This window comes from Marmota marmota, unplaced genomic scaffold (assembly GCF_001458135.2).
Source record: "Marmota marmota marmota unplaced genomic scaffold, marMar, whole genome shotgun sequence".
Lineage (NCBI taxonomy): Eukaryota > Metazoa > Chordata > Mammalia > Rodentia > Sciuridae > Marmota > Marmota marmota.
Genome location: NW_026000224.1, coordinates 4,753,863 through 4,776,185, shown reverse-complemented (window position 1 = coordinate 4,776,185; position 22,323 = coordinate 4,753,863). Strand labels below are relative to the sequence as shown.

Genomic DNA, 22,323 nt, shown 5'->3' with positions numbered 1-22,323 from the left:
GAGGGAGAGGGAGAGGGAATATTATCTCTGTGCAAACTATTTGTGTTTTTTAAATCAAGAACTCTTCTTATTCCCTTCAACATCCCTTTGTCCTGGGTGGCCTGTTGGTCACTTAGGCTCTGCCTCCATTGTTGTTATGTGGGCTTTTTAAGGTGGTTGGATAGTCAGATGGTGGCTATGCTGCTGGAGACCCATAAGCCCCTGATTTCAGGTCTCTGCTTGGACCTGAATGCTGGGACCTCCCAGGCAATGCTCTGGGTGGGTGGTGTTGCCTCGCTGGGCACTTCCTGAGAAGGCCATGAGGGCTGATAAGGCACTGGCTGAGGCCTAGTGAGTGGTGGTTTGGGCCAGTCCCTGATCTGACCATGTGCATTATTTCCTTTAGTGCATGCTTTCCACCTGAGACCTGAGTCTGTGTCTCCACCTGGGGTGTCCAGGCCAGGTGTCCTGGGCACTTGGCATGGTGGTCACTCCTTTCTTGTGACCTTTGGTTGCCTCTTGCCCATCCACTTTGCATTTCCTGTGAATTGGTTGAACTTATTGGTCCCCAACTAATCCTTCCATCTTCATGGATTTAAGCTCTTCTACTCTCACTTAATGGGGTCTGAGAAGGAAGAGAAGACACAGCCACCTTGAGTCTGAAGTACAGTTGTATTGTATTGTGGCTTTTGGTTTGAAATATAATTTTCTAACACCATCCAGATGATAATCACCAGGCATTTTGTAAGATTATAGTCTTTTCTGTCTCTATCTGGCATTAACCCCTCTCCTCAAAAAACTATCCGTTTTAATATTGCACAAGTGGACAAAGAAACCCTGAAAAATCAGTGTATAATGATTTCACCTGGCATGGGCAATAGGCACGTTGTGTGTTTGCTTACCTTTGAGAGCATCTTATGTTAGTGACATTTGAGAGCAGACATATCTGTAGCCAAAGTGGAGAGAGAACTATTCCTGTGTCAGGTGTTCAAGGGCATATAGAGGGCAGGCCGGACTGAAACCCATATCATGCACAGGTTTCCTCTTTTCCATAAAATTCATGCTTGAGGAGGTGTCTGAGGTCAGCCTTCCTCATGCCTTGTGTCTTATGGTGCCACCTGCTTGGCTGTGAACACCCCAGAGGAGGTGCCCACTGGGAATTGAATGTTGGTGCTATGTGTGGGAGAGCCGAGGCCCCAGGATCGGATGCATACTCTCTCAACTGAAGGAACTCGTCAGGCTGTCATTGGGTGGACTGTTAGTGACATCTACAGTGATTGAGCACTGTGAGTTGTCCCACAACTGATAGGGAGCTGAGGGCCTGAGCAGATACTGTAACAGAACTCTATTCCTCTCTACTGTGTGAAAGTGTTTCTTATGCTTGCATCTAGAAAATACCATGTGGCCCTGTGAGTAGTGTTTCAGTCCATCAGGAAGTGATATCAGACAAGACATATGGTCAGCAAACTTGTCCTCTCAGGTAGCAGAGTAGCACAAATGTGAAATGTGTGTGTAAGACACTAGGAATGGGCCAGAATGCTTTAACATGTATATCTTTATTACAGAGAAGAATAAAACCATGAACAGTAAGAACTTTTAAACATTTAAAATGTTTTATTTCGGGATGACAGTCTTTGGAGTGGATGTAAAGCAGGAATAGCACAGAATGCCCACTTAGTCCATGCATTTTAAGTAGAGGTCATCAGAATTGCCACTTTGCCAAGTCTCAGGGTCACAGTCCACTTTGTAGGGCACACTCCATGCAGTTTCACTGGACAGCCATCAGGTGGAGATGTCATTTAGAGCTCACTGGATGCCTGTGAAAGAACAAAGTAGCAGCCTTATTTGAAATGTCAGTAAGTATGGCATATTGGGACTTAAGTCATCTGCGGTGTTTACTGGTTGTTCAGAATTCTTCCAAGGGGTGAGTATTTGACTACAAACAGTGTGAAGACCACTGGTTTAGGGAAGCAGAAATCCAGAAACCTGGGAACTTTGGGAGCATGGGAGAAGCATTTAAGGGAATGTTGGAAACCCTTGCCAGACTTCCTTTCCCAGGGGAAATAGTGTCATGGAAGTGCGTGACATTAGCAGGATGGATGGGGTCAGCACCTGGCACTGTGTTTTCAGGCTTCTGAGGATGTCCATCTTTGAGGAGTCAGTTATATTCACACAATAAGCAGAATTCCTATTTCCAGTGATGATTTTGGCTCAGGTTGGGGAGCCACATGACTTTCTGGCTGTCATTGGCATGGGCTGTTCACCTGTCCATAAAGGAGCTGAGGATGCCGGGAAGGAGGGGCGTGGACGTGGCCTCTCAGATGGCGGTCCCTGATATTGTTTCTTTTTCCAAGACTACCTGTAAAAGAATTTGCCTGGAAAGATTTCTTAAGAATAAGAGGGGTGGAGCTGCAGTTTGTAATTGTAGAAACAAGTGAATGGCAAGGATGATTTGGGCAGATGAGCAGATGGCTGCAGGTCAGGTGCTTGTTAAGGAAGGGCATGCTTGCATGCAGAGGGTCCGCACACTCTTCTCAGAAGGACCTGATGCTCATGCAGATAGTTCCGAGGGGGCAACGCCTTGGTGCATGTTGTCAGGGAGCACCCCATATCTGTTAGTTGGAGAGATAAGACTGAAAAGAATCTGGGAGTCGGTGAAATAGAAAACCCTTCCCACTGCAGCCCTGAGTCTTAGCTGGTGACTTTCTTATTTAAAACAGTATTTAGAATTAAAAAAATGATAATATCATAAGTGACTCCAGTGGTGTTTGGAATGCTGGGTACTTTGCCATGGTGGCCATACTTCCGGAGTTTAATTGCAGAGCTTCAATTTAGGAGCCCAGTTTGTTCCAATAGTATATTTATGTCTTTAGCCTCCTGATCTATAACTAAGTTTATTTATTTATTTGGTTTAAACGTGCTGGCTGGAGAGGAACTGTGTCACTGTTCCTTCCTCAGACGCGGTGTCCATGTGGGGCTCTAGGGTTCATCGCCTTGTTTTTCTTTAGTATGCATGTGTCTTATTGAAAACAGCCACTGGTCTACATGAAGCACCTTTGTGACAGCAAGTGGTCGTAGGTTGGATTTAGATTTCAGAGTCAAAACATTTCTTTCTGCAGAAATACGAGGAAGTGAGCAGTACATTTTAATTTTATTTGCAATGCAGGGAAATCACTTCTATCACAAATCTTTTTAAACCCTTAGTGATTTTCCTGTGAATTATTCCATCCGTCCAGGAGAAGGAGATCAAAACTTACCTAAACACCCATTGCACACTTTTCTCCTCCAGTGTTCAAAGAGCTACCATTTTTATTTCTGAAGCTGGTTAGTATGTCTTCAGACAGAGGAACAGCTAGCAGACAACTGTGTCAACCTCACACTTGAGTTGGAGTCCTTTGGTTTCTCTGGTAGTAGGCAAAGCTGCCCACCTGCTGCTGACCAGGTTTCTAGCCTGCTGTGCCAGTCCCTGTATTCCCTCATAGTCCCAGTATGTCCTGGACAAGATGCAACAGTTCTGACCCAAATACCACAGAACTCAAAAAAAAAAAAAAAAAAAAAAGTGTAGGAATTCACCTGAAATCCAGGTGCAGCTAGCGAAGGCTCGGGGGAAGCATCCTCAGTAACGAAGCTGGTCCAGTGGGGGTTGAACCACCATTGCCCTGATTCACAGTGGCTGGTGGTAGCATTTACGATGCTTAGTGGGTTTGTGGGTGGCAGGGAGAAGCTTGAAAATTGGAGGAGCTGCCACCAGGGCACCATCTTCTCATTTAGGTCTCAGCCTGGGCTTCTCTGCTTTTATCTGTCTTCCATGTTGGGGTTTAGCTTATGAGTTTGTTTGAAATATAATTCCATTGGGGAAAAAAGGTAACAGGAGCTATGTGTTTTTCTAGGGCCCTACTATAAATAAAGTGATTTCATAATCTGTAAATATTAAATACTGTGCTTGGAAAACACTTATTTTCCTTTGGTATGCTCATGTTTTTTTTAATTAATTTCACAATAGAATGCATTTTGACATATTGTACACAAATGGAGCACAACTTCTCATTCCTCTGGCTGTACATGTGCACATGGCTTATTGGTAACATTCACTGGGCAACAGTAGCATGAAAGGAAGAGCAACAGAAGTCCCTCACTGAGTGAGACCAAGAGTGTGGGTGCCACGTGCTGGCATAAGCAGTTTCTGTTGATTTGTTATTGCTAGAAACAAAGCAGTTATTTGCTAAATATGTGGCATTTGGTTTAACTGAAATGACATTAATATCTCCCAATTTCCGGAGGCAGGTAGAGATCAGTCTGGATTGCATGGAATACAACATTTTAAAACAAACCCTGAAATAACAGTGACTTAAAGAGAGAAATTAACTTTTCTATAGCATAAAGAAGGGCCAAAATTAGGGCATCAAGGCTGTGGATGTTCCTTTGTCATCCACAAAGGATGACACCTTTGTGTCACTAGGGATACAGGCTCCTTCATCTTGGCATTCTCCCATTCTTAGCTCATATCTTCCATCTCGGGGACCAATAGGCATGCTGGGAGCCTACCATCTCTTCTGCTTTCTATCCAGGAGCAAAGGAGGACAATGGAGAAGGGCATACTCCGTGCTGCAAACCTATGTTTTAGGAGTCGCACACCACATTTCTGCTAATGTCTTACTGTCTAGAACTTGGTCACATGGCCATTATGAGCTTCACAGAGAGTAAGAAGAGGGTCTTTAACTTAGAAATGGAATATGAAAACTTTTATGTAGAGGGTCAGGTAGAAACTATTCTAGGTCTGTGGGCCATATAGTGTCTATTGCAGCCACTCATGTCTGCCATCGTGGTTTGGAAGCAGCCCTAGGCAGGGTATATGAGCACACATCATTATATCCCAGTAAAACTTTATGAACACTGAAATTTGTGCTCCATGTAATTTCCACACCATAGAATATTATTATTTTGATTTTAAGTCAGTTAACAATGCAAAAAATTTTAGCTTGTAGCCCTTATAAAAACAGGCAGTGACATTTGGTTTACTGGTGGGAATTTGCCAATTCCTGTTCTGTACTGCCTTAAGTCTGGTTAAAGCTCAAGCATTTCAGAAAGGACATCATCTCTTGATAAGAAGTTCAGTCCATAAAAAATGACAATCGTAAGCACATAGGCATCTAATAACAGGGCCCCAAAATATATGAAGCAAAAATTGACAGAATTGGGCTGGGGATGTGGCTCAAGCGGTAGCGCACTCGCCTGGCATGCGTGCGGCCCGGGTTCGATCCTCAGCACCACATACAAACAAAGATGTTGTGTCCACCGAAAACTAAAAAATAAACATTAAAAAATTCTCTCTCTCTCTCTCTCTCTCTTTAAAAAAAATTGACAGAATTGAAGGGAGAAGTGAAAAGTTCTACAATAATAGTTGGAGACTTTTAACAACCCATTTTCAATAACTGAACCAACACAAAGAAGATCAATGAGGAAATAGAGGAATTGAGTAAATGCATAAGCCAATTAGACCTAACAGATGTATAACACAATGCCCAATAAAGCAATTACACATTATTCTCATGGGCCTGTGGAACATTCCCTAGGAATATGTTCAACTCTAAAACAAACATTTAATAAACTTATACAAAATTTAAATAATGCAAAGTCTCTCTTTTTTTTTTACATCAGTGGAATGAAAGTAGAAATCAATAACAGAAGGAAAACTGGAAAGATGACAAATATCCAGAAATTAAACAGTGCACTCTTAAATAGCCAATGGCTTAAAGAAAAAAAAATCACAAGGGAAATAAACTACCTGTGGAGAAAAATGAAAGCAAAAGCACAGAATACCAAGCCCTAAGGGATGCAGCTAAAGCTTCCATCAGAGGAAATTCATAGCTGTCTACACCACATTAAAAAGAAGAGTCATTGCTCGCTTCAGCAGCACACATACCAAAATTGGAGTAATACAGAGAAGATTAGCATGGCCTCTGCCCACGGATAACATGCAATTCATGAAGTGTCCCAGGTGAGAAAAAAGGAGCAATCTTAAATCAGTAAGCTAATTCCAAACCTTGAAGAATTAGAAAGGGCATTGCAAACAAGTCTAGGGAAAGAAAAAGATTAGAATGGAGATAAATTAGAAAAATGATAAAGAAAATCAGTAAAACAAAATTATTTTGTGAAAAGATCAACAAAATTGACAAACCTTTACAAAGATGGACTAAAAAGAGAAGACTCACATTACTAAAATCAGAAACGACAGCATTGCTTATTGACAATAGGAATAAAAAGGATTATAAGAGAACATCGTGCATACCTGTATACCAACGAACTACATCACCTGAATGAAGTGAATAGATTCCTAGGAACATACGACCTACAAAGACCAAATGTGAACCCTGAACAGACCTGTAAGTAGTAAGGGGACTGAAGCAGTAACCAAACCTCCCAGCAAAGAAAAGCCCAGGACTAGAGGGCATCACTGGTGAGTTCCTACCAAACACTTGAATAATCCAGTTTTTCTCAAGCGCTTCAAAAAATGGAGAGGAAAGAACTTCCTATCTCTTGTGAGGCCAGCACTAGTGTGACAATCATAAGCACTAATGACAGTGATATCATGCATCCACCATTACAGTGGAATTTGTTCTTGACCAAGGTGTCCAATCCCTCCAGTGGGGAAAAAGTAGCCTCTTAAAGGTGCTGGGAGAACTGGACATCCACCTGCAAACAATGAAGTCGGACTCCTGCCTCATGACATATACAAAAATTAAAAGTAGTCAGAAGCAAAGCCTAAGGGTAAGAGCTAAACAGTAAAGTTCTTAGAAGAATTAAGCAGGGCACATCTTCATGATCCTGAGTTTGGCATTTTTTATTTAAAATATGACACCAGAAGCACAGGTAACAAAAGGGAAAAAAAGAAGATAAATTGGACTTCATGTTGGGGAAAACTTGTATGTAAAGGACACTATGAAGAGAGTAAGACAATTCATTCATAGAAGAAACCATTTGTAAATCATATGTTATAAGATTTAATTCTAAGAATATCCACTAAATCACCCCTCCAACTCAACATCAAAAGGACAAACAGCCTAATTAAAAACAGGCAAAGGACATGGATCGACATTTCTGCAAATGTGATGTGCAAGTGGCTGACATGTGCCTGAAAAGAGGCTCAGCACTGTTAGTTACTGGAAAAATGCAATCAAAACCACAGTAAGATGCTCCTCCACACAACAAAGGAAAATAATCACAGCGACAAAGGGAGATCACAAGTCCTGGGTGGGATGCAGAAAGTAGTGCCCTCACAGATGGCTGATGGAGAGTAAAAAGGTTCAGTAGTTCTCACAAAGTTCATGGAACAAACATTTCCATTCCTTCCTGTGACCCAGCAGTTCCACCTTGGTGTAAGCCCAGAGGAGTCCTGCTCACTGTGTCCATAATGTGGAAACAAGCCTGTGACCATCAGTGCATGGACAGAACAGCACCCTGTGGTGTGCATCTTCCATGAGGAGAATGAGGCTCTGACACCTGCTGCCACAGGCATGAACTTTTATTTATTTATTTTTTGGCAGGTGGAGGGTACTGGGGATTGAACTCAGGGGCACTTGACCACTGAGCCACATCCCTAGCCCTATTTTGTATTTTATTTAGAGACAGGGTCTTGCTGAATTGCTGAGGCTGGCTTTGAACTCATGATCCTCAGCCTCCCAAGCTGCTGGAATTACAGGCGTGTACCACCGTGCCCGGATCTACAGGCATGAACTTTGAAGATGGCATGCTGGAGGTAATAAGCCAGATGCCAAAGGATAGCACTGAATGTCCCTGATGACACGGAAGAGGAAGATTAAAGAGAGCATGGTAGAAGTGGCCAGGGCGGGGGGAAGCAGAAATGGGGAGTCAACACTTTTGGGGTACAGAGTTACTGTTGGGGTGTTGGACAGTCTTAGAAATAGATATCATTGAGATTGCACACTATTGTGAATCCTATTAGTGCTGTTGAAAGTGGCTAAATGGCAAAATTTGCTATTTATGTTTGTCTCTAGCACAAAAAAGTTCCTATTACTAAGGATCAGTCGGGAGTAGATTCCGGGACAGGTTTCAGTTCCTTGTGCTGCCTTAACTCAGCGATCCATTGATATGTCTCACCTGCAAGTGTTTGGGCTAAAAAGAGGAGTGGGAGCTTTGAAAATAACAAGCTGTTAGTTTAATGTTAAAAACTTAGATGCCGAATAATAGGGATGCTTTTAGTATTTGTTAGTAAGAAGACCTAAATAATTAATCTGCCAGGGCTTTTGAATCGGGTTCCCCCTATATATTGGCATCCATATGCATTCTTGAAAAAAAAGACTATATTCATCTATGGCCTCTTTCAACTCTGTCACCTTTCTCTATTCTCTGTCACCTATCTCTATCATCTATCCTATTACCAATTTCTCTCTTGCCTACCACTATCACCTATCAATCATCTATCACATCTATCAATCTATAACCTATTTCTCTCTCCACTACCTCTGTCATTTATCTATTATCATCTATCACCTATTTCTCTCCCCATCTCTATTGTCTAGCTAGCTATCATCCATTTGTCTTATCTATCACCTATTTTTCTCTCCCCATCATCTATCATTCATTTATCAACTTCTCTATTAATAATCTATCCATCATCAATAATCCATTTATCAATCACCTATCAATCATTTATCACTTGTCTCTCCCGTATGTTCATCTACCTATCATCTATCCATCTATCATCTATTTTTCTATTTATTCATCAATCTACCCACTTATCTACCCATCATCTATTTATCATTCATTTTTCTTTCCATCTATAATCTGTTTTTCTATCATCTGTCTACCCATCCACATCATCTATTTATTTTTATGTACGTCATCTATCATTCACCTGCCCATCGTCTGTCATCTAAATGTTATCTGGTCATCGATCATTTTGGTGTCCACCCACCCACTCATCCATCTCAATAGTGTTCTCTTTTCCTGCAGTTACTCTGGTTCCCAGGGCTCCTTTGCCCACAGGTAGGGCCCCTCCAGGTAACACTGTTCCTCACTGGCCCCTATTATTAACACATTAACACTCATTATGTTGGTGCAGTTTATTACTTTATGGGATGAGAAAATGTTTATAAGGTCTTTGAGCAAGATGGCCTAGATCAATGTCCCAGAACAGACGGCGAGAGTGGGAACGTAAAGCCAGGGAGTGCGCGTGAACTGCAGCTTTGTTTCCAGATGTGTCTGTCAGAGCCGCACGACCTCCCGTTCAGCTGAAGAGTGCCAGCACACAGCACACAAAGGCAGAGGTGCTGGGGAAGTGGGTGTGGGCACAGCCCTGGAGTGGCCCTGGGGGTGCCCACTGGAGCCACTCTGACAACAGCCTGTGCCTCTGTGCTGGCTCCTGTGCTGGCCTTCCTACACCACTGCAGGAGGGAGGCTGCAAAGCCAGGCTGAGTGGTGCAGTCGGCCACATCAGTTACTTGGTGGAGGGCTGGGGCCTAAAAGTGGGTCTTTGAATCATTCTGTGTGCTGTTTTCACCAGCTTCTACTTAATCCTTCACTGCTTTTCGAGTGTGCTCAAAGCCACAGAATTGTGCACTTAAAAGTGGTTAAAGTGGCAAATTTTATGTCATACATTTTACCTCTATGAAAAAGGTTTTGAGTCCTGGATTTTGTGAATAAATGTAGTTTTGTGAGAGCTGATGTAGTGAGGATTCCCCTCTCCAGGCACAACTTGTGCCTGGTGATTGTGGTAGCCAGGTGATAACGTCTGAGGGCAGGTATGGGTTGTTGAGGCTGTGGATTGGAGCATTCCATGGCTACTTTTATGCCATAAGTGTTAAATGATGAAAGTGCTGACTTACTAGCCATCCTACTGCAGTGTTTCTTATCTGTTTCTGTAGTTTGATCACACATACCCATCTTGAGGACCACAAGTCTATCTCTAATTAAAAACAATCATGTCTACCCTTTGTACCCAACTCTAAGTGGTTTTGTGTATAAAATACATTATTGTGCACCATCAGATGTATTAAGTTTGTGTCGTCACAAAAGGCTTTACAGACCCTTCCTACCTGGAGATCCAGTACATAGTTGTGGCCCACCATGATGATGACAGTGTGTGACATGGGACATGGGCAGTTGGCTGCTGACCTAAGAATGCCTCCTGTGTGACCAGGTGCTGCTTAGACCTGCCTCGGGCTCCAGTCACCACTGTGGGAGCTGCTTCTACAGAAGCGGGTCAGCACACCATGGCCCCTGCTGAGCACACAGTGCCTTTGGATTCTCATATGCAATGAAACCAGCCTGTGCTCCTTGGCTGTGGGGTATGCCCTGAGAGGTGTCACTGTGTGAGTTCCGTAGAGTGTGCTCACAGAAAGCAGTCCACCTGCCCTGCCCCTAGGCACAGTGGTCTTACCGGAGCATGCTGTGTTGGTGACCCAAACGTCATGCGCGGATGGCTGTGTGTGCTTTCCGTTACTGATGTATTGCTCCTGTGGCTGTGAACATTTTGGACCAGCAGTGGTATTAGGGGTAACTCTGTTGGTTCAAACTATGGCTTTTTCCTTCTTTGTTTTTTCTCCAAGGCAGCACTGTGATCTTCACCTTGCTGTGACGTTTCTCTGTGTCCTTGCCAGATAACGCAGAGCACTGGCTTCTCGGGGAGATCCTAAGCTCTCTTCTTTCTTCTGGAAAGCAGTGGCCATCTGTGAGGCTGTTGTGTGATACTGTTGGTCAGGCAGACAGTGGGTTCTTGTCGCATTGGTCACTCAGACTTTCTGATGTCAGGGGACTGCTCACTTGCTGGCACCCATCACTAGCCCTGCGGCTTCCAACAGGCCCTGCCTAGGGGATGCACCCTGTACCCAGTGGGGACAAGAAGATGGTGACAGCACTGTGATTTCAAGGTGGGTGCAGTGTTGAGGGTTGTGGCAGTGCAGGGCCATTCTGCAGGAGTGGCTGTAGGACCATTCCCTGTGACTCATTTTTTTGGGTCCCTTTTCCAGGTGCTTTACTTAAGACCTGGGTCGGTTTTGTTTTTGCCCTGTCCTCGCCTATCAACTGAGCATGGCTCACGGTTGCTGGAGGGTGGAAATCAAGCACTCGTGTGTGATCTCTGAAGCTTCTCATGCCCCTCACCACTACCTCCTCTGCAAGTTTCTTTCCTCTGCTGCTTTTCTGCAAGACCCTGCTGCCTGTCTCTGAGAACGCAGTGGCCTTCCTTGCCTGGGCTGTCTGGAGCCTGGCCATGTTGGCTGGAGGCTCATGCGCTCCCAAGGAATGTCTTCTCCTGGCCTCCTAAGACCTATTTTCCTGATGACTAAGAAAAGGCAGTTCATCTGTGGTCAGAGCACAGAGTCAGTGCTTCAGCAGCGTGGACTGTTTCTGGTGGTTTGGGGTCACTGTGTTAAACAGGACAGAGGTAGGAGGAAAAGGCTTGCTCTGTCCCCACAGCCCCAGCATCCTTAGACTGAGTGACAATGGCTGGTCCTGGGTTGTTGTAAAGTCATCCCCCACTTACTGAGGGGGATACCTTCCAGGACCCCAGTGGATGCCTGAAGTCATGGGCAGTACAGAGCCCTGGATCTACTATGACTTTTCCTCACACATGCCTATTATTACGTTTAATTTGTAAATTAGGCACAGTGAGAGATGAACATAACTAATCATGGATGACAACTGCTATAACACTATGCTGGAGCACAAGCTGTATGGACACTGTCCCTGTCTCTCTCAAAACATCCCACTGTTCTGTACTCACCCTCCCTCCTATGGTGTGTGACGAGATGAAGGAACACAGGCATTGTGATATGGTGTTCGGACACTATGGAGGGGTTACCAAACAATCACAGCAAGGCTGTGGCATTCCATTTGATAATGGAGAAGACTGCTAGGTGACCAAGGTGGGTACTGGGTGTCCATGTGGATTCTCTGACAAAGGGGTGATTTGTGTCCTGGGTGGGTGAAGCAGGACAGTGTGAGATTTCCCCATGCTACTCAGAATAGCAATTTAAAACTTTTGAATTCAGTACTGAGATTTCCATGTAATATTTTCAGGCTGCGTGGACTGTGGGTAATGGAGACTGTGGAAAGTGAGATCACAGCGGGAGGGCTACTGTGTTTCTCCTTTGCATCTCCTTGCCCAGTCTATGTCCCTTGATCATGTGCCAGCTCCAGTAGGTGTGGCCACAGCTGCACCCACAGCAGCCACCATCAGGTGACATTCTCTTGGCTACACGAAGGTCAGGGTCCCCGGGCCCCCTGGCTGAGGCCTGTGTGGCAGGCAGGAACTGACATCCAGGCTGAACTTAGGAGCTCTGCTTATTTGCCATGCTCCTTGCCTTTCTCCACCCTTAAAATGTCTCTAGAGCACTAAATGTGACCATGTCCTTCGTGTTTCTAGAACTTGCTGTGGAGAGGAGGCGTGAGGTGAAGAAGGACGCTGCTGGTGGTGGTGCAGAGGGGGCTTCCCGGATATCCAGTGGGACAGTGGTCACGGGCAGGAGTACCATCTGCTGGCTCCAGGGACAGGCTGCAGCAGCTGCTCTGGCCTCTGCTGGTGCTGCCGGGAGCTGCAAGCCTGGGCCCCTTTCTTTCCCTTTTTAAAGAGAAGCTATAAAGTAGTATCTCTGGTGTCTGAGATAAAACTGGCATCTGAGATCACAGGGGGGAGTTTTTACCATGGACAGCTTGTTCGTGTGATTTTTAAACATTTTGTGGACTGATGGAAAGTTCTGTGTGTCCAAGTATAGCCTGGACTGTGTCTGCTGAGGCTGGAGGGAAGGCAGATAGAGGGAGCTCTTCCTGAAGGAGCCCTGAGTAATCAGGCACATTGACTGCAGTTTGGGACAAAACCAGGTGAATCCTGGCCCTTTGCTCTGAGAACACCCACACTCTGAGTGTGCTTGACAAGACTCTGCTCTGGGCCAAGTTTCCTGTTTTGTTTCCTCATAATTTAAGCTTCTTAAGTTCAACTTGTAATCATGCATTTCATAACCAGGGGACGTGCTCTGAGAAACGTGACACTATGGTTTTCACTGTGCACAAGCCTCAGAGTTACTCACGCACACTGGATGGTGCAGCCTGCTGTGCCCGCGGCCGCACACTGTGCCCCCTGCCCCTGTGCTGGGTGCCATGGCCAGCTGTCCCACAGGGGTAGGCATCTGTGTACCTAAGCACATCCTCGTGTGGAAAGTGTGGTAAGCCTGCAGCCCGAGAGATCAGAGTGGCACACTGTGAGCGGAGCCTGTGGAACAGACGTGGCTCCCGTGAGTCAGTGGGCGAGCGTGCAGTGAATGTGAAGCCTGGATGTGACTGTGTGCGGCTGCAGGCTTTATGAATGTGGTACGTGGAGGCTGCACTAAATTTACTGAAATGTTTTTATTTTAATAATAAATCAACCTTGGATTACTGTAACGTGTTCAATTTATAAGCTTGTTAATTGAAAAAGATTGAGTCAAGATGACACTTAGCTTTACACACACATTGGACAGCTGTAAAAAATATTTTTTTCTTTACATTCTTATTCTGAAAATTTTTTCTATTTAATTGTTTGTTTTTTACCTTTTAAACTTTTTTATTAAAAGAAACAAAGACACACACTAGCCTGGGCCTTCCGGGTCAGGACCTTGGATAGTGCCATCCTCCACTGCCACCTCTCATCCTGCTGGCAGGGTTTCAGGACAATGATGCCACAGAGCTGTACCCCCTGTAGTGACAGTGCTTCTTCTGGAAGCTCCCGAGGGCCTTGCCCGAGGCTCCCCTGGAGGGGTCCTCTCTCCAGCAGCATATACTCAGTGGCTAGCTGAGTTGTGCTTGTCACAGGCTTGCTGGTAGCAATAGTGCACCACGAGCATTCCTCTCAATTCACGAGGACCTTTGGTGTTGGGGTCCACATCTTCCAACGTTTTAAAGACTTGCTGAGGTCTGCAAAACTCCTGCTGAACTCTTCCCCTTAATTTTCCTTGGGGCTTTTTCTTTTTCTTCTGCAGTGTGCTTTTCTCTCTTCTTCAGCTCTGTGCCCCTGTTCCAGTTCCATTATAAACTATGGAACCACTATCATATAAAGGTCCACTATCACTATTATATTATATTAACAAACAGCCTGGTACATTGTTCTAGACATATGGTACTAAGAACTTTGAAAAAAAACTCATTTATTCCAACTAAATGAAGACACATTTTCTGAACTCTTTAATTGGTGGCTGCTGTTTATCAGATCATAACCACAGGAAACAGGTTTGATTAGGGGATTCTTCTGTACTCCTCCACTGTTCCCTCCAGGCAAAGCTGAGGAAGGAGGTGCCTCAGTCCAGGCTGTGGCAGCTGCCTCTGCCCTACTTGCTTTCCATGTGTCTGTGCTGGGCTCTTAGCCCTTGCAGGAGCAGAGTATGAACTGGCAAAGCCCATGGAAAGTGTCTCTGTGCCCCACCAGGCCCTGAGAAGCTGGCTTGACGAGGTGATGCGTGGACCCCTGCAGTTCAGGTGCCTCCTAGGGTCTCTTTTGGGGGTCCTGCTGTGGCTGGTTGAGAGCCAGTTCCAGCTAGTACAGGATGCTGAGCAATAAAGGAAGCCTGACCATAAAGGGGTCTCTGAAGTGGCTCTGTGCCCAGCAGAGCAAGCTGAGCTGGCATTGCGTGATTCCATCCACGGGAGTTGTCCACAGACACAGATCAGAGTGGAATGGTGGTGCCCCAGAGCTGGGAGGAGAGAGGCATGAAGTTTCATTCAGGCCAGCTGTGCAGGTTGTGGCACTGCACCTGTGGTCCACAGTGTGGCCTGCTGCCCATGGAGGAGGAGAGTCCTCACCTGTGTTTTTGTCACAGTGAAACCAAGACAGGCATTCATGCATGCCACTTGCCCTAAAAACCACCTTTTGCAGATGCTGATTTTGCCTTTTCATTTTTTAAGATATTTTTTTTTAGTTGCAGTTGGACACAATACCTTTATTTTATTTATTGTTATGTGGTGCTGAGGATCAAACCCAGCGCCTCACATGTGCTAGGTGAGTTCTTTACCGCTGAGCCACAACCCCAGCCCCTGCCTTTTCGTTTTTAATACACTATTAATTTGTTTACATACAAATCAAGTGTTTTCAAGTTTGGTGCATAGTAATTTGTGCTCTGTAGTAACCTTGCAGATACAGAAAAAGGAGGACTTTCACTTTGCTGACTGTCTTGTTGTTATTCTGACATAGGCTGCCACTGAGGCTGCTGGGAGTTTTTGAGGAAGAGAGCTGTGCAGGGGCAGAGATAGGGAGACCCCTGCGGCAGGGTGAGCAGGGCATTGGCTGTCGCCCTCTGCCGTAAGAAAGTGTCCTCTCCCCTGAGCCACCAGCACAGGGCAGGGGTTGTGCAGACATTGGCACTTAGCAACGGGGTTTGCAATTCCATTGGAATATAAAAATACTGTTCCTAATTCTTTAAGTAGAGCTGCCTTTTGTTGGCAAAGGGAAGGTAGGTTTCTTTTCCAATATTTTCTGTTTGTTTAGCAATTTGGGCACAACATTTGAAAAATTAGTAATTTAGAAAATGAGGACAAAATAATTTTTTCCCCAAATTAAAATGTTAGTTCATCCTTCTTACTTGTACACATTGGTTGAAGCAGGCAGATTTGCCCACAGAGCGATGCTATGAAGACAAGCATCTGTTTATGGTTCTTTATCTGGATATGTCTGTCTCTCAGGTTGCTATAACTAGATGCCTCAGACCCTGGAGGCTGGAGGTTCAAGACCAAGATGTGTGGGGCTGGCTTCTTGGAGGCCTCCCTCCTGGGCTTGCCTGTGGTGTCGTCCACTGTGTGGTGGGTGTCCCTGTGTCTGTGTCCTGATTTCTTCTTGTAGGGACCAGAGGCATGTTGGGGCAGAACACCCCTTTATGACTTCACTTCATTAACTCCCTTCAGGCTCCATGTTCAAATAGTCACTTCAGGGGTCAGGACTTTAGTACGGGAATTTTTGGAGGACACAATTTATTCCAGAACACTGGTTAAAACACACACAATATGAGAATCTTCTTTCCACAAACAGAATGGTTATTAGTTCAACAGTGGAGAAACAGGTGCATCCATCGTGGTTGTCTTTGCAGATTCTGGTGCTTTAGTGGAATTATTCTTAACATCAGGGCATATTAACTACACTCTTGTTAAAAACAGGTGGAGGCATCATTGAGATTTTCTCACAGGTGTAGATGTTCTCTAGAGGAGGTATTCCCATTGTTCGGAGGATGGTGCAAATGACTGAAAAGTTAGCGGTCCAGTTGCAAAAGGGCCAGTTCATTTCCATGAAGAAACATTTCAGAACCGCAAGCCCAGTTTCTGGTTCTAAATCCAAACCCCATGTTTGTAAGGCAGAGACCACCCAGTGGACAATTCTACAGTCAATTCTTAACACTAAGACTCACTGAGGCTTTGTCACAGCACCTCCAGAACAGGAGTGTTGGGAGTGGGCCATTTCCCCTCTTTATAGAAGAGGAACCTGGTGCGTATAGGAGCTCTCTCTCGTCCAAGATCACACTGTAGCAGTGACATTATTTAAACATGGGTATGTTTTAAAATTTGTTGGTGTGATACTCAATTTTAGATCCTAAGTTTGTGCTGAAGGTGAGTCCTTGTCACCTGGGATGTGCCTCTCTTATGATGTGTCCCCTCTGATTTTCCTTGTGGCTTTGTCTACCTTGGTGCTGAGCATTGAGCAAACGGTGCTGCAGGGTTCACAACTAAAGGGAGGCTTAGGCAGCCATTGGTTTCCATGGAGACCAGGTGTGATCACATAGTTTGCTCTGGGTGCTGCTAAGGATTCCTAGAAAACGTCTCAAGGGCACATCCATGGACAGGCTGGACATGCTGTTCCACACAGAGAACCTCGCATCATGACTGTGCAGCCCCATCAGGAAGGTTTATTTATTCAGTCCTTGATAAGAATGGATTCGTGATCCCAAAGGTGATCTCAACACCATCCAGTTCTCAGTAAGGCTCAGTGTTAAGAATTGACTGTAGAAAAATTACAAACTCTTTGTCTGCGGTCGCGTGTGAGGGCCAGGGTGTGGCTCACTGTGGACTTCGTCCCTTTTCTGAGTCACCTGCCTCCAAGTCTGCAGCAGGTTCAGGTTACGCTGCTTCCCCTTCTCTGAGGCTTCCTCTCTTGTGTGTGACTCTCCCCACTGCCCTTTCACTCCACCTGGCATCTGATCTGATAATCTGGTGGCTCCCAGTTGGTCAGCAGCTGTCCCACACTTGGGTCTGCTTCTGGGTTTTCTGTTTCCTCTCAGGCAGTACGTTTGCTCAGGTGCTAATTCAGGTCTCAAGTCTGTCTCTAGGAAGTCCAAGCAGCACTGGCTATCACACTCACGTTCATGCACAGAAATCGGTGCACGACATTTGCAGGCACCTAGCTGTGAAGCCAAGCCCACCTGGGGGGCATGGGTCCCTGAATCAGGGTGTGGCAAGCTGGAGAGCAGCTAGTCTTAGGATCCAAACTAGTTATGGGATATGCAGGAGGCTCTCATGACTCTGGGGGAATATGGGTTTTGAGGTTCATTAAAACTGGCAGCTGGATCCCTGTAAGGAGGGAATGGGAAGGAACTGTTATTGCTTTTCGGAAGTAGATCTGGGGGAACAAACACCCTGAGTAATCCCTTAACGGGAGGGGAGTCGTCCTAGCCCATGGAAGAGCCAGTGCTACCACCCCAGGCGCATCTGCCGAGCAGCTGGCTCCCTGTGTGCTGCAGGAGGCTCTGGGGACATGGGCTCCCTTGAGAACTCAGCACCGAACTCAGTGAATACGTTTGCAAGTGAGCGAGTTCCAAGGAAGCCCAGGGCAGTGATTGTTTCTGGACCCGGTCAGGAGAGGAGGATTCCCATGAAGGCCTCCTTCTAGGGGAATTCAGAAGTCACCCTGCTCACTAGGGAGGCGGACAGCAGAAGACCTGAGAAATGAAACAGCAAGTGTGACCCTGTCCCTGATAAGAGGAAATATACTAGAGAACAGCGCCCTGGGGTCCTGCGGGAACTGCTTGGGTTTCCTGCTTCCAACCTGCAGGGCAGGGGAGGATGCCACTGGGCGGCGGCTGGAGTGGGGCTCTGGAGAAGCCACCCTGTGTTCCAGGTGAAGGTTCATGTTAGATTCCAGCATCCAGAGCAGACTTCCCAGGTGGGGTTCAACCCGCTCTCTCAGGTTTCCACAGATATCGACACTGCATGCCCTAGACACAGCCGACTGGGGACAGTTCTGCCTCTTGAAGACCCAACCAGCTGGGCCTGCTTGTGGAGAACTGTCACACCTTGCCTGGAGCCATGGAAGGTGTGAGGGGAGGCCTGGCTCAGGGCCCGAGAGCTGGGCCAAGGCCCCTGGCTCCTCCCCGAAGTGTCCCCCTCTCAGGAGAGTCCCATTTCTGATTCCTTTGATCACAGGCTCTGTGACTTAAGGCTCTTGACTGAAGACCAAAGGGCTCTTTCCTCACAGAATTGCATTTGGGGACTGAAGAGGCACCGTTCCTGTTGTTCACTGCCAAGAGCCAGATGCTCCTCAGGGTCTTGGGGCTGCCCAGCCAGCACCTACCTTCCTCTTGGGGTCTGCTGCGGCAGCTCTGCAGATTTTGGAACCTCTGTCCTGTTTTGTTGTTGGGACAGATGAGGCAAGGCACCGAAGATAGCAGGAAATGGTTGTATTTGGCTGCAGCCAGGTTCAGAGGGCACAGCTTTTGCTGTAATCAATCAATCCCCTGAACCCTGAGTTTAGGTAGTTTCAGAGTTTTATACTCAGCATGTAAGGGGAGGGGCTCAGAAGTTCACAGTTTTCAGAAGTTCACATAAAAGCAGCTTTTCTTTCATTGTTCTGGGCAAGTTAACCCTTCAAGGACAACACCTGAGAAGGGGAGAGCTTCTTCTCCCCTCTCTCTCCTCCCCCTGACAGCTGTTACCATGGAGCCTAATTGGTAACTTATTTTAAAAATGCAGACATCTCTGTGAAGCCAGGCTCAAGGCCAGAGGCCTTGTTGGCACATTTCTACAAACTACTATAGTAGATATGTTTGTGAAAAGCTAGTAAGGGGGTGTCCAGCACCTGGAGTGCTGGTATCTTCTCGGCCAGTGGCCAAGTAACATAGGGCAACACGAAAATAGGAAGTTTATCTACATTGAACTCTTTTGCAGAGACTCTTTTGCTGACAGTCCTAAATCAGCCATGGTGAAGATTTCTGGAGAATCCTGTTAAGACTTTCTGTGGAGAAAGGGGGTGCCACTTCAATTTGGCTATGAAGATTTGGTGACATCTTGTTTTGTGGACCTCCTTTCCTCAGCCATGAGGTTTGGTTGCTATGCGTGGTGTCAAATGCAGGAATTGGTGAGAGCTTCAGTGACTTGTTGGGTGAGTTCTGAGATAGCCGCTGGCTGGAATCAGGTGTCAGAGGCCCATGTGATGACTTATTTCTCTTGTCCAGGATGGGGCATACAATTTTGTTTGATTTAGAAATTGTACCTTTTTAACAGGTAGAAGGGATGTCAGGTCCAAGTATGAACAGATGCCTCACTTTTCAGTGAGGTGCATTGTTCTGGCTCTTTGGGCCAAACTGTGGACAGTGCTGATGGTTGATGGTTTGCTGTGGGACTGCATGAAGTAGACAGTGACATGGGATGCTCTGTGACCCCTACCTAGCATGCAGGCAAGGCCAGTGTGATTGCTGCTCTGGAGCATGTCATCTGTAGATGCTACTCTTCTCCAGGTGAACTTGCACTGGTCCCTGTGTCCTCCTGTGCAGGGGTCAGGATTCAAAAGTGGCACAGTCACTTAATTTAAGTGGGCGATTGCTTAGATTTTCACACACTCTAAGCATCACATCATGGATGTTTCTATTTTTCAGGCCTCATCTGTTTGCAAAATGCCATTAAAATTTTTGTACCAAATGCTCAAAACTCAAAGGTTAGGCTTTTAATGCAAACATGCTGTGTTGATGCTTTTTATAAAAGGCTTTCAGATACCTCCGTTAACACCTAAATTAGTGTAAATTATATAGAATAATTAGGTGGATCCCCTTGTGAAATAGGAAAAACACCTCCAGAAACCCTTGTAGTTTTTACTATCCAAAGCCTGTAGGAGCTGGGTTTGCACCAGGCTTGAGAGCTACTTCATACCCAGATTGTGGGAGACAGGGATGATGTCAGTCTAAAGGCTGTCAAGGCAGCTGACCTGGGTGGTTCATACCTGATGTATGACAAGACATCTGACCCTGTCACCCAGAGGCAGCACAGTGTCGGCTCCTGTGCACATCTGCCCAGTGTTAACTGATAAAATTATGAGAAGCTCCTTCCTTTTGAAAATCACTTGGCTTAAAAATGGTGGAAGTGTGGCCAGCAGGAAGCTCAACTCAGTGGTTGAGTGAGCTCTTGTTATGTGAAAGGCTTGGGCTCAAATCCCCATCCCCCCTCCCAAGGAAGTGATTCACACTTAGTATAAAAGCAAAAAGAGCACAAAATGCATAGAATAAAACGAGCACCTCCCTGTCCATTTGAGGTCCACTCAGTTGAGGCTGCTGATAGCAGTTTGGCAAGTACCCTTGACAATGGGTCCAACAGAAATGGTTTGAGGTACATGTGTAATTAAGGTTACTAGTTGCCAAGAAAAATTTCAAAAAGTAAAAATAAATAGGTGAAATTACATTTACCAATGTATCCTATTTATTTATTTTTGTGGTACTGGGAATTGAGCTACCACTGAGGTACATTTCCACCCCTTTTTATTTTTTATGGGTGCATATTAACTGTGCAGAATGATGGGTCTCATTGTGGCGGCACGTTTGTAAATGCATGGAAACATCATGTGACTGATTTCACTCCCTAATGCCCTCCCCTCAGTCCTTTTCCTTGACCCTGATGGTCTCCCCTCTACTTCCATGGCATCCACTTTTTCCCCTGTTTTTCAGTCTGACTTCTTTTCACTAAAAATTGTGGTCTCCAGTTCCATCCATTTTCCTGCAAATGATATGGTTTCATTTTTATGGTTGAATAAATCTCTATCATGTGGACACCACATTTTCCTTATCCATTCTTTTGTTGATGGGCCCCTAGGCTGGTTCCATAGCTTGGCTTCTGTGAATCGTACTTTGGTAAACATGAGCATGCATGTGTCTCTAATGTGTGCTGACTTCGACTCTAGTTCTTTTGGACAGATACCCAGGAGTGGTATGGCTAGGTAATAGAGTAGCTATGTTTTTAATTTTTTGAGAGTCTTCATGATGATTTCTGCGGTGGCTGTACTAATGAACTTTCCCGACAGTGTGTAAGAATTCCTTTTCTTTCTTTCTTTTTTTTTTTTTAAAGAGAGAGAGAGAGAGAGAGAGAGAGAGAGAGAGAGAATTTTTTTAATATTTATTCTTTAGTTTTCGGCAGACACAACATCTTTGTTTGTATGTGATGCTGAGGATCGAACCCGGGCCGCACGCATGCCAGGCGAGCACGCTACCACTTGAGCCACATCCCCAGCCCCAGAATTCCTTTTCTTTACCATACTTACCTGCCTTTATCATTGTTTGTGTTCTTGATGGTTGCCATTCTGACTGGAGAGATGGAATTTCATGGTAGTTTTGATTTGCATCTCCTTTATTGCCAAAGACATTAAACGTGTTTTCTTATAATTGTTGGCCATTTGTACTTTTGTCTTCCTTTCCCCGTTTATTGATTGGGTTATTTGTGTTTTTGGTGTTGAATTTTTTGAGTTCTTTATATATTGTGGATGTTACTCCTCTGTCACAAGAGTTGCTGCAAAGATTTTTTCCTGTAGATTGTCTCTTCATTCTGTTAATTATTCCTTTATGCAGAAATTTTAAATTTGATGCCATCACATTTATTGATTCTTGCTGTTATTTCCTGAGCTATGGGGGTCCTATTCAGGAAGTCTTTGCCTATGCTTGTACATCAGAGGTTTTCCCTATTTTTCTTCTGGAAATTGTAAAGTTTCTGATTGATTTTTTAAAAAAAATATTTTTAGTTGTAGATGGACACCATACTTTTTTTAATTTATTTATTTCTTATGTGGTGCTGAGGATCAAACCCACTGCCTCATACATGCTAGGCAAGTGCTCTATCACTGAGCTACAATCTCAGCTTGAGTTTCAGGTCTTATATTTAAGCCTTTGATCCACTTTGAATTGGCTTTTGTGCAGAATGAGAGAGAGGGATCTAGTTTCATTCTTCTACATATGAATATCCTGTTTCCCCAGCACCATTTGTTCAAAAGGCTACCTTTTCCTCAATGTATGTTTTTGGAGCCTTTGTTCAGAATCAAATAACTGTAGCTGTGTGGGTTTGACTCTGTGTCTTTTATTCCATTGGTCTTCATGTTTGCTTTTATGCCAGGACCATATTGTTTTT

General features: G+C 45.2%; 1 long non-coding RNA gene and 1 other non-coding gene across 2 annotated transcripts in view; both read left to right on the top strand.

Moving 5' to 3' along the window:
* The window catches only part of LOC125613242, a 75,614-nt gene that overhangs the window by 21,382 nt on the left and 31,909 nt on the right, over window positions 1-22,323 (top strand). The window lies entirely within an intron of this gene.
* On the top strand, window positions 5,878-5,983 carry LOC125613256. Its single transcript, XR_007343763.1, has one exon. It is a non-coding gene; the product is annotated as a U6 spliceosomal RNA (small nuclear RNA).